At 40.1% G+C, this 12,072-nt stretch overlaps 1 long non-coding RNA gene and 1 pseudogene across 1 annotated transcript; both read left to right on the top strand.

Moving 5' to 3' along the window:
- Positions 1-12,072, top strand: part of LOC131348986 (NACHT, LRR and PYD domains-containing protein 3-like) — a 333,823-nt pseudogene that overhangs the window by 122,093 nt on the left and 199,658 nt on the right.
- On the top strand, positions 913-5,314 carry LOC131349017 (uncharacterized). Its single transcript, XR_009204019.1, has 7 exons — positions 913-3,912; positions 4,049-4,245; positions 4,411-4,486; positions 4,580-4,653; positions 4,872-4,928; positions 5,008-5,084; positions 5,184-5,314. It is a non-coding gene; the product is annotated as an uncharacterized LOC131349017 (long non-coding RNA).

The following is a 12,072-nucleotide window of genomic DNA, read 5'->3' as shown; positions in this document are numbered from 1 at the left end:
TTCATGTGACTTGTGGTAACATAAACTGCTGTAGTTGACTAAACTTGGAGGTATGGCAATAAAGAGGACACGTGATGCGTGTCAAAAAAAAATCACAGTTTCTCCTTCGTCTCGTGTGATATTCAGTTACACACTGTTGAATTCATACAAAACACTAAACCTCCCTCTAAAATGGTGTTCTTGTCAATTGCATGAAAACAGAAGCACAAAGAACATTGCAGTGTCTGCACTGATACTGACAGTGACACAACCATGGCCATCCACAGTTTAAGAAAGCATTACTTTTTGTAATTTTTGCCTCTTGTGGTAAGCCTTTAGTTTATATCTGCAAACTGCTGATCTTCATTCCATCATTTTATTCATTCCATCATCACTTTTCCTCACTCTCAGTCTTCACTGGATCATCTCCCATGTTTCACCCGTTTCCCTAGCTAATTATCCTTCCAATTAGTCTTTCTAGCCATTTCACAATGAGCTTATCAATTAACGACGTGTATTCATTTATCTATCCATTTTCCTGGTCTTTTCCTCATCTCTAAAAAAGTAGCTTGTTTTTTGTTCCCTTGTCAAGTTTATATATTCTCCCGGCATTATTATCATAAAGATTAAACATTTCTCTCTCCTTTTTTTTAAAAAAAATACAAACCAAATAAAAACACATTACTAGATTTTATTACTAGATCCTGAATAATACGTAACTGGCAACCTGAACAGTCTCCATACTTTCACTTTCGAGAATTGAGTGCGTCAGTCTCTTTCAATGGCTGAATCTGAAATATCTTCCTACCCTATATGCAAGTGCCCTAAATAGTGCAGTAAATGGTTTCCATATATACAGTGTGTAGTGCACTTTAAACACCATGGTGGTGTAATTGGAACACGGCCATTGCCGTGTGCAGTGTTTGTCTGCTAGTGTGACGATGTACACTTGGGGGTGGGGGGAGAGGATGTCCGGTGTTCTAACAGTTTATCCTACATTATCAGATTTTCCTACCGGAGCGCAAAATGATAGTTAGAACCATCGGTTTTTCCTACTTTATCAGAAAATCCTAGCCATATAAACGGGGAGTTTTGAACTGAAGTGCACTACATAAAGAAATCCTACCCCACGTCAGGGTAGCACAGTTTTATGGGGTGAAGTGACAGTGGTGGACCGTCAGGGTCAGTAAGTCCTTCTCTGCTGGACTAAACAGCAGTGATCTGAATCACTGACTTGCATTTTAATATATTTAATATATTTTTTCATGAATGTGTATTAAATTATTCCCAATAGTCTATTCTCTACATTTCATAGCATTTCTCACAGTTGCGCTGCTTCCAGTAGTGTATATTTATGATAAGAGTATTTATCCAATCATATTTCAGCTAGTGGATGACATCATGTGTTGCCAGGGTGAAAGAAATCTGCCTTAAGGCCTTCAGAATCAATAGTGCAGGCGCCCGGAACTTAAAATAAGTGTTAATGAAATTGTTACCTTAACCAATCAGATTTCGAGTTGGCATCACTGGGGCCATCTAGCAGGCATACAATTACATCAGCAATTTCCCGTCTTTTGATTGGATAGTTGGAGTAGTCAGAGGCAGCGACCCGCCCATAAACATTGTTTCTATATTCACTGCGTCTCATTTCGGATGCTGCGTCCTCTGGAGATTGCAGTTTGCTGCATAATTCATCTAGAATGTCTTTTTTGAAAAAAGTAACTGTAATAAAATGGACTATTCCTTTTGAGGTGTGAAATACTGTAGACTAATTTCTTTTTTACTTTGTTATTTAATGGGTGATTAGTATCTATTGCCGTGGCGTCCAGGGGCGATTCTAGAATTTTCATTTGAGGGTATAATAGTAAAAAACAAATTAATAAACAAATAAATAAATAAAATAAAGGTTTGACTAACAGGGTAGGATGGTAAACGTATTGTAGCATTCCACTGTATTGCATAGATGCGTATAACATTTGAGTATTAAACAATACTTCCTGATTTCACACTCACACACACACACACACACACACACACACACACACAGACACACACACACACACAGACACACACACACACACACACACGTCCTCTGATCCTCACTCTGTGATGCCACGGTCTGCAGATTGAAGAACACAATGAAAGTCGGGGAAGAGCTGAAGTCTGCTGCTGTTTCCATATGAAGTTTAAAGGGGACTGAGGAGATCACCAATTTGTGTAGAGTTTATGGAGAATCGCAGAATTTTAGGAGGGCTGAGTAGAAAATGGCCTAGCGACGCTCATGGTGGCGTCATAATGATGGTATAGGGGTGGATTAATTCAGGAAGGACACCAGTGAAGGCCTAGGTGTGAAATGCATGGCCCCCCACTGTGAAGTGAGAATAGAGACTGAATAAATGAACCAAAAGTTATTTTGTGGTGGAACTGGACAAACTGACCACACAAAATTACAACTGGTACCCAAATATTTAGTTGTAGATTAACCAAAAAGAAAAAGAAAACGTGTTTCACAAACACTTTGTACAAATGAAATCAGTCAAATCAAACTGATCCTTAGGATCAAAATATGCACAGTGAAAGTGTGTCCATCAGTCACACTGCCCATCTGTCACACTGTCCATCGGTCACACTGTCCATCGGTCACACAGTCCATCAGTCACACTGTCCATCGGTCACACTGTCCATCGGTCACACTGTCCATCGGTCACACAGTCCATCAGTCACACTGTCCATCAGTCACACTGTCCATCAGTCACACTGTCCATCGGTCACACTGTCCATCGGTCACACAGTCCATCGGTCACACTGTCCATCGGTCACACTGCCCATCGGTCACACTGTCCATCGGTCACACTGTCCATCAGTCACACTGCACTGGTCACACTGCACCTACAAGTATAAAAAAGTAATAAATTAGCAATATGAGAGAATCTGTTGCAGACAGGAAAAAATCTAAATATTTGTACAGTTTGTCCAAATACATGTGCATAACAATTTACACTTAACTGCAATTGTTAGTGTGTGCTTTTATGTGTACATGTGTGTAACACTGTAACCCTTGATAAGTAATCCAACTTTACATAGATTTTGTTGTATGTATTTAATACAAAGATTTACCATTTTAATTAGGCTTTTGTCAGCATCACATTCCAACATGGAGCAAATGACACAGTAGTCCGATGCCTTGCCTAAACAAACACAAGTTCCCATAAACTTTTTGTGCTTCTATCATGAAATATGCGTGACTGAGGCAACACCATTAGATGATTATTGTGGATATTTCATTACTCTAGAGCCCACCCTGAAATTCCAGGAGGGTCCAGACTATTTCCAATCGGGCACATGTCACAAAATCTGAAGTTGTCTGAACTCCACTGATGTCTCCCACTGAAAGGAGATGTTCAGCAAACTGCAGATAAGAATCAATCAGGATATAATATTTTCAATTTGTCACCATGTGAGTACATATCTTCAGTTCTGAGCTGAGGTTCAGCATGAATCTATTCAGTTCAGCATGGGCATGCAATCCACCATGACATGCAATGTGCAGTGGTACAGAGCTAAAGCTGAAGAACTGAAGAGCTGAAGCACTATATTGTGGGCCAGAGCAGTGCTTTACGGTGACTTAACGACATTGATGATAACCTACTTCTGACTTTAGTATGTTTTTAGTTTTAAGGCACACAACTTTATCAGTTTCTTTCTGTATCAGGTTCAGTTAGCGGATATTTTAAACACGGCACACAGTCTTGTGTCGATGTTGAACATCAGGCTAAGTTCATCAGGGAATGTCAGGCCAGTCAGACAGGGAAATACAAGTCAGTCTCCTGAGGGCCCGGGAGCCCAAAGAGAGTCCCCTCAACAGACAGGACAAGTAGTAACGAGGCCCCAGGGCAGTGGCTTTGGACTGTCAGTGCATCAAGAAATGGCTAGGTATGTGTGTACTTGGGATGCAAAACATAGTGTTCCTTTTATCGTTAACTCAGTTCTGATGTAAGCAACTGAAAATGTATCAAAACTGTATCATAGTTGTCCTTCTTGATGGGTAAACAGACATTTTATATTTTAGATCATTTCCTGGACTTTTCCACAAAGAGGCCAAAGGCAAAAGACGTTTTGCACCTTATGCACAACCACAAAAGATTTTTTTAGTTAACTTTTTTCTGCTTGATAAACGTCCAAAGACACCCAAAGGAGATGAGGAGCTCCAGCTTGTACTGGCTGGACTTGGAAAACATTCACTAACAGTAAACATCACACATTGAGGTATGTTTTATTTGTTTATTTATTTTGTTAAACAGATATGACTTGGGCATCACTACAGTTAAGTTTTGTTGAAATGTGTATGTATGATGAAATGTGTTAATTCATACATTCTATTTATTACATTGAACCAGTAACCTCATGTGAAATGTTACTGTGTTACACAAGTTGACAGATTTGCTTTGGAACACATATCCAAGACTTAAAAGTATCTTTGGTGGCTGGTTGCTACACAAATCCACAGGTATGTATTGCTTTTGTATACACTTACTCTAAAGCACCAACTCTTTCTAATTGAAATGTTCCCATTGTTACTACTGCTGTTTTCCATTTCTAGGTGGGGGTGGGCAACACAAATTGGCTGTTATTCCTCCTGACTCAAATGGATACAATCGGTAGCAGCTAAAAGGAGTGAGTGGAAATGGAAAGTGTACACTGTACATAACTCCTTTACAAGAGCAAATTGACACCACTCCATTACCAGCAGAAGCAAAAGAATTTGAAAACATGCCCAAAGCCTCATGCACCATCTGCAGAAAGATGGTTCCACTTGGTGTCAGATTTTGAGTACAATTTGCTGTGAGTAAAACAGTGAAGTTATTTCTTACTGTTTTGTGTTTTATTACTAGGAAGCCTTCACCCAGGACCATTTGCCACCAGTGTGCCCAGAAAACCAGGCAGAGCTGGTGAGATTTCTCTATGTATGTATCTTTATATTAACCAACATTGCTAGTCTAGTATAATATATTAAGTTATTATTTTTAGACTGCCGAGTGTCCTGTGTGCAGAGGTGCATTCGACATTGATGTAATTGAGACTCATGCATCTGACTGTGGATTACGGTATGTGGACTAAAAATAGTAAACTATTTTAGAGTTGCATTTTAACTCAGGCTGTGTTTGCTTATTAATTATTATTTTGTAACACTTATATCTCTATAGGACAGCAGACCAGGAAGGCAATGGCAGCATTTTAAGTGAAGCAATGAACTCCATGTTTCCGCTGGTGAGCCCCGTGTTGTACGCAGTGGAGCAGGATCTCAGAGCATCATGAACGGATTTATCCACCCACGGCTTCTGATTAAGAAACATTCTGATGATAGTCTTGTGAATTGTATCACCCGCTAGTTTCCTGATGAATCCCACAACTGCTTCTGTAAACATGTTGATGTCATCAGAGCTGCGCTGAAACATGTCCCAGTCTGCATCATCCAGAGCGTCTTGCAGAGAAGCCACCGATTAGTCCATCCAGCGTTAGACCTCCCTCCGAGCCGTAACTTCCTGCTTGAGCCTTTGTTTATATTTTGGCATGAGGAAGATGGCGGCGTGGTCAGACTTTCCAAAAGAAGGGCGAGATTGTGCCTTGTAGCTGTCTCTGACTGTTGTGTAGCAGTGGTCTAGTGTCCTTTCACCCCTGGTGGGGCAGCTGATGTGCTGATAAAAGTTTGGTGCTGCACGTTTGAGGTTGGCACTGTTAAAGTCCCATGCCACAATAAGCACAGCATCCCGGTGTTGTGTCTGATGCAGTGTGAGTGCTTCATGCAGCTCGCATAAAGCAGTGTCCGTGTCCGCCTGAGGTGGAATATAAACGGCGCTGACTATGACTGATGTAAACTCAAGTGAAGTGTTCTGTCCATGCAGTGAACCGAGAAGAACTCGGCAGGCTGGATGGCATGGTCCGGCACTGCAGGGTTCAGCCATGTCTTGGTGAAGCAGAGGAGATTGCAGTCCCGAATGTCTCTCTGGAACTTTACCCTGGTCCTGAGGTCATCGAGCTTGTTCTCCAATGACTGGATGTTGGCGAGCAGAATGCTAGGCAGAGGTGTGCAGTGTGCACGGGCTCTCAGCCTGTTCCTGACACCAGCTCGTTTCCCCCGGGGCCGCCGCTTCGGGTCGTGTCCTTTGTTCTCCCTTAGGATCTCACTCAGCCAGCTTGGATCCAGGGTTAAAAACATCGAATTGTGAGTACATTGTACACCAATAGAAATAAGAGTATCTCTATTGTAACGAATGTACTCCATGTTGAAGAATTAGCTGGTATTACTGTACTGAAAGTTAACTTAAAAAACAAGAACAAAGAAAAAGTGGTAGGAGCAGTTGTGATGGCAGCCGAACTCACGGGTGCCATCTTGGGAAACAACATGATAGGCATGAACGGGTTAACTGGTAGCAAAAACAGTTCTTATGACACAAGGTGGACCACTTACTTAGTTACCCTTTCTTCCAGGAAATGATCAGGTCATGAAGTTGGAGCCAGGGAAGGCAGAGGATGAGAGGGTTTGAGGGCAAGGAAATGATAAAAAATTTTAGTTTTTCACAATGAAAAAGTCCAATCTGTAACTCCATGAGAGATGTGTGGTGAGTGAGGAGGGCTTTCCCAATGGGTTGATCATCTGTGGCAGTAACTTTTAAAGGCGGGGTGCATGGAATGGTAGACAGACCGAGTTCATGTACAGTGAGGGAAAAAAATTATTTGATCCCCTGCTGATTTTGTACGTTTGCCCATTGACAAAGAAATGATCAGTCTGTAATTTTAATGGTAGGTGTATTTGAACAGTGAGAGGCAGAATAACAACAAAAAAATCCAGAAAAATTCATTTCAGAAAAGTTCTACATTGATCTGCATTTTAATGAGAGAAATAAGTATTTGATCCCCTATCAATCAGAAAGATTTCTGGCTCCCAGGTGTCTTGTATACAGGTAACAAGCTGAGATTACAGTAGGAGCACTCTCGGGGAGTGCTCTTAATCTCAACTCGTTACCTGTTTGAAAGACACCTGTCCACAGAAGGAAGCAATCAATCTGATTCCAAACTCTCCATCATGGCCAAGACCAAAGAGCTGTCCATGGATGTCAGGGACAAGATTGTAGACCTACACAAGGCTGAAATGAGCTACAAGACCATCGCCAAGCAGCTTGGTGAGAAGGTGACAACAGCAATTATTTCCAAATGGAAGAAACACAAAAGGACTGAATCTTCCTCGGTCTGGGGCTCCATGCCAGATCTCACCTCATGGAGTTTCAGTGATCATGAGAATGGTGAGGAATCAGCCCAGAATTACACTGGAGGATTTTGTCAATGATCTCAAGGCAGCTGGGACCATAGTCACCAAGAAAACAATTGGTAACACACTACGCCGTGAAAGACTGAAATCCAGTAGCGCCCACAAGGTCCACCTGCTAAAGAAAGCACATGTACAGGACCATCTGAAGTTTTCCAGTGAACATCTGAATGATTCAGAGGAGAACTGGGTGAAAGTGTTGTGGTCAAATGAGACCAACATCCAGCTCTTTGGCATCAACTCAACTCGCCGTGTTTGGAGGAGGAGGAATGCTGCCTATGACTCCCAGAAGACCCCCCCCCACCCCCATTAACATTATGCTTTGGGGGTGTTTTTCTGCTAAGGGGACAGGACAACCGCACCGCATCAAAGGGACGATGGACAGGGCCATGTGCCGTTAAATCTTGAGTGAGAACCTCCTTCCCTCAGCCAGGGCATTGAAAATGGTTTGTGGATGCAAAGAGGAGTGGGCCCAAATTCCTTGAGATGTGAGATGTGAGCAAACCTGGTGGCCAACTACAAGAAATGTCTGACGTCTGTGATTGCCAACAAGGGTTTGCCACCAAGTACTAAGTCATGTTTTGCAAAGGGGTCAAATACTTATTTCACTCAATAAAATGCAAATCAATGTATAACTTTTTTGAAATGTGTTTTTATGGATTTTTTTGTTATTCTGTCTCTCACTGTTCAGATAAACCTACCATTAAAATTACAGACTGATCATTTCTTTGTCAGTGAGCAAACGTACAAAATCAGCAGGGGATCACATCATTTTTTCCCTCACTGTACAAGGCTGCTGTCGATAAGGTTCACTGCTGATCCGGAGTCACTCAGCACTGTGACAGAAAAACGAGTTATTATGAATGACGTAGGCAGGAAGAGAAACTTTAGAAGCCAACTTCACGATTTTTACATGAGAGGTGCTAGGTTTCTCCGGGCATTGGAAGACTCTGTGACCTGGTTGTCCGCAGTAGAAACAAAGCTGCAGCTGCACGCGGCGTTTGCGCGCCTCCTCTGAAACGCGTGATCTTCCCAGTTGCATCGGCTCGGCAGCTTCCTCCCTATGACTGGTATTCCATTGAGCGGCTTGGCAAGGAACGCAGCGCGGAGGCAGGAAATCAACGCTGGCGTCGTAGATTATCCAGACGAATGGCAGTAGATATATACTGGGACAAGGTAATGTTAGTGCGTTAGTGTCTCTGCACGCCATTTCGGCTTTCAATTCCCGGTTGAGCCCCTCGCGAAACACTGCCACTAATGCCGTTTCATTCCACCCAGACTGAGCTGCGAGCGTGCGGAACTTGATAGCGAAATCCGCCGCAGTATCAGAGCCCTGGTGTAATTCCTACAACTGTACGGAAATGTCCTTTCCTAAACCGGATACTCGAAGACTTCTTTGATGAGGTTCATGAGGTAATTTGCCGAAGTCTAAACACCGCGGTAAAGTTAGTTTTACATTCGCATATTCGCATTTCCGGCTTCAATCGCTGCTTAAATAAACCCGCAAATAAGACACATATATACATATATTTCCTCTCTACATAGTCTTTAAGCTACACCCTCTTTTTTCTTGAGTAAGCGCTTACATTAAACAAATTTTGAAAGCATAATCCCTATTGTTCTCTACGGCGCAAGGAATGATTTAGGGATTATCGCAAAGTGCATCCCACTGACAAAAAGCGTAGAACGATATTGATTTTTCCTTCTGTTCAGCGTCTGAAGGCTCAAACAACTACGTTGCCAACTAGAAATGCCAGACTGATAAAATATGAATTTTTAACAAAAATGCAGCAACATTTTTTTTTTTTCATTTTAAACATTAGCATACACAATGGAATGAATGATAATTAAATATATTTAAAACTATAGGGCTTTAACAAGCAAAATAATGTAATTGTTTGATAAGCCTATTCCATTTCTTAAATTATATATATATATATATATATATATATATATATATATATATATATATATATAAACAAACAAATTGAATTTTTAAAAAATCAAAAATGTAGAAAAAATGTATGTATATATATATACATCTACTTACTACACCCTTTTGTTTTACAGTTCACTCATTTTTTACATTTTTTCTACATTTTTGATTTTTTAAAAATTCAATAGCTTCTTAACCAAAGGAGATGGACAAATGCCACTCATACCACAATGGACAGTTCCCCCTCATCTACTTACTACACCCTTTTGTTTTACAGTTCACTCATTTTTTACATTTTTCTACATTTTTTATTTTTAAAAAATTCAATAGCGTCTTACCCAAAAGAGTTGGAGAAATGCCACTCATACCACCATGGACAGTTCCCCCTCATCTACTTACTACACCCTTTTGTTTTAAAATTTACTCATTATTTTCTTTCCTTTTTTTTTTTTAAATTCAGTACCTTCCTAAACAGGTGGAGAGATGGTATTAATATTATCATGGACAGTTCCACCTTATGTATTTAATACTTTTAGTTTTACAGCTCCATTTTTACTTTTTTATTTTTTTTATTTTCTTATTTAAAAAAAAAAAATAGAGTCATCAACAAAGAGACATAGACATGACACACATACCTCCATAAATAGTTCCCACTCATTCACTTACTACATCCTTTAGTTCAGGCATTTTATATTTAATAAAAAAAAATAGTAGCTTCTCATGATTTTTGAGTGACAGAATTTAAAAATGTATATTAGTTATTGTTTTGTAATTGCACATGGCATTTTTTATCTTAGACCCTAACATATTTTACACATAACGTGGAGAAAACAAAAGAGATGGTTGTTGACTTCAGGAGAGCTCATAGTGACCATTCTCCACTGAACATCAACGGGTCCATTGTGGAGATCGTCAAGAGCATCAAATTCCTTGCTGTTCACCTGGCGGAGGACCTCACCTGGTCACTCAACACCATCTACATCACCAGGAAAGCCCAGCAGCATCTACTTCCTGCAAAGGCTGAGGAAGGCTCATCTTCCAACTCCCATCCTGACCATCTTCTACAGAGGGACCATCGAGAGCATTCTGAGCAGCTGCAACACTGCCTGGTTTGGGAACTGCACCGTCTTGGATTGCAAGGCCCTTCAGCGGATGGTGAGGACAGCTGAGATGATCATCGGAGTCTCTCTTCCCTCTCTTATGGACATTTACTCCACACGCTGCATCTGCAATGTAGACAGCATTGTAGATGACCCCTCACACACACTCTTCACCCTTCTACCATCTGGAAAGAGGTACCGGAGCATTCGGACCCTCACAACCAGACTGTTGAACAGCTTTTTCCCTCAGGCAATCAGTTATCTCAACAGAGAACTGAACTGAAGCTGGACACGGAGAGACACACACACACGAGAACTGTTCTCAACAGAGAACTGAACTGTGCTGGACACGGAGAGACACACACACACGAGAACTGTTCTCAACAGAGAACTGAACTGTGCTGGACACGGACAACACATATGCACAAATTTGTCTTGTTTACATGCATACATCACTTTATATTGATCCTGTTTACATGTGTCACTTTAATATTTGTATCTCTTGCACCCACTGTTAACACTATTATTCTGCACAAAGCTGGCGTTATATGTCCTGACCTTAAGTTATTAGCTTAGCTCAATGTTTGTCTGTGTCACATGTACTTGTTTTTGTTCTTTGTAGCACCTCTGGTGCAGGTGGAACGTTGTTTCACTTCACTGTGTACTGCATCTTCTATATACGGCTCAAGTGACAATAAAGCTTCTTTGACTCTCTTTGACTCTTTTTGATATTTTTAAGTGTATATTTGGCAATTTTAGATTTTATTCATTTTGTTTCTATATTAGTGAATGATTATCAGTGCCAGTCACAACATATGTTTTCTGTGGATATTTTGTGAATAGAAAATAACTATGAAATTTTAAAGTTTTTTTAAATATTTATTCTAATTGGCACACAAAGATTAAATATAAAAACATCCATTTCTTTCTCAATTTTACATATATTTAAATCTTTTATAACAAATGTATTTAATTAATCAATAAAACACTAATAATGTACAACTTGAGAAATATGTTAATTCAATTTCAATTATTCATATACTGCTTTTAACAATGCTCATTGTTGCAAAGCAGCTTTACAGAATCAAAAGATAATAAGGGACATGAGTATGAAATGTGTGCAAAAATATGTATAAATCAAAATGAACAGATTGTCCCTGATGAGCATGCCGAGGGTGACAGTGGCAAGGAAAAACTCCCTGTGATGGCAAGAGGCAATAGGAAGAAACATTGAGAGGAATCATACTCCACAGGGAACCCATCCTGGATCACTGGCATCTCAGGTGTGCAATCTGTACCTGAGAGGAGAGGAGAATAAAAGTTAGGTATGGTTAAAGTAAACAAATTTGGGCTATTTACTTGCAAACTGCAAGTAGCACAGTGTTCACAATTCCAGCTTGTCTCTTTGCTTGGAATTTCCTCATTGTTCATTCCAAGGCACTGAATGTGATACCATCTTTGGCAGGTCTCACATTGTATCTGCATGGAATCACAGTATAACATAATTAAAACTTTATCTATTTCATTAAAATCAGAACACTTATTAAAGATTATTAATTTGAAAGTTTTTTCTTACCCAAAGTGAGTTAGCAGTTGAACTGGGTAAGTCCAGACTTCCACAGAATGAACAATAACCATCTTTTGATTCTGAAAAGGATATTGTTAAATAAAACAAACAAACAAACAAACAAATAAAAAAAAATACATTTTCAAACTTCAACCATTATAATTAA

This window comes from Hemibagrus wyckioides, linkage group LG29 (assembly GCF_019097595.1).
Source record: "Hemibagrus wyckioides isolate EC202008001 linkage group LG29, SWU_Hwy_1.0, whole genome shotgun sequence".
Classification (NCBI taxonomy): domain Eukaryota; kingdom Metazoa; phylum Chordata; class Actinopteri; order Siluriformes; family Bagridae; genus Hemibagrus; species Hemibagrus wyckioides.
This window is presented reverse-complemented; position numbering and strand designations above follow the sequence as displayed.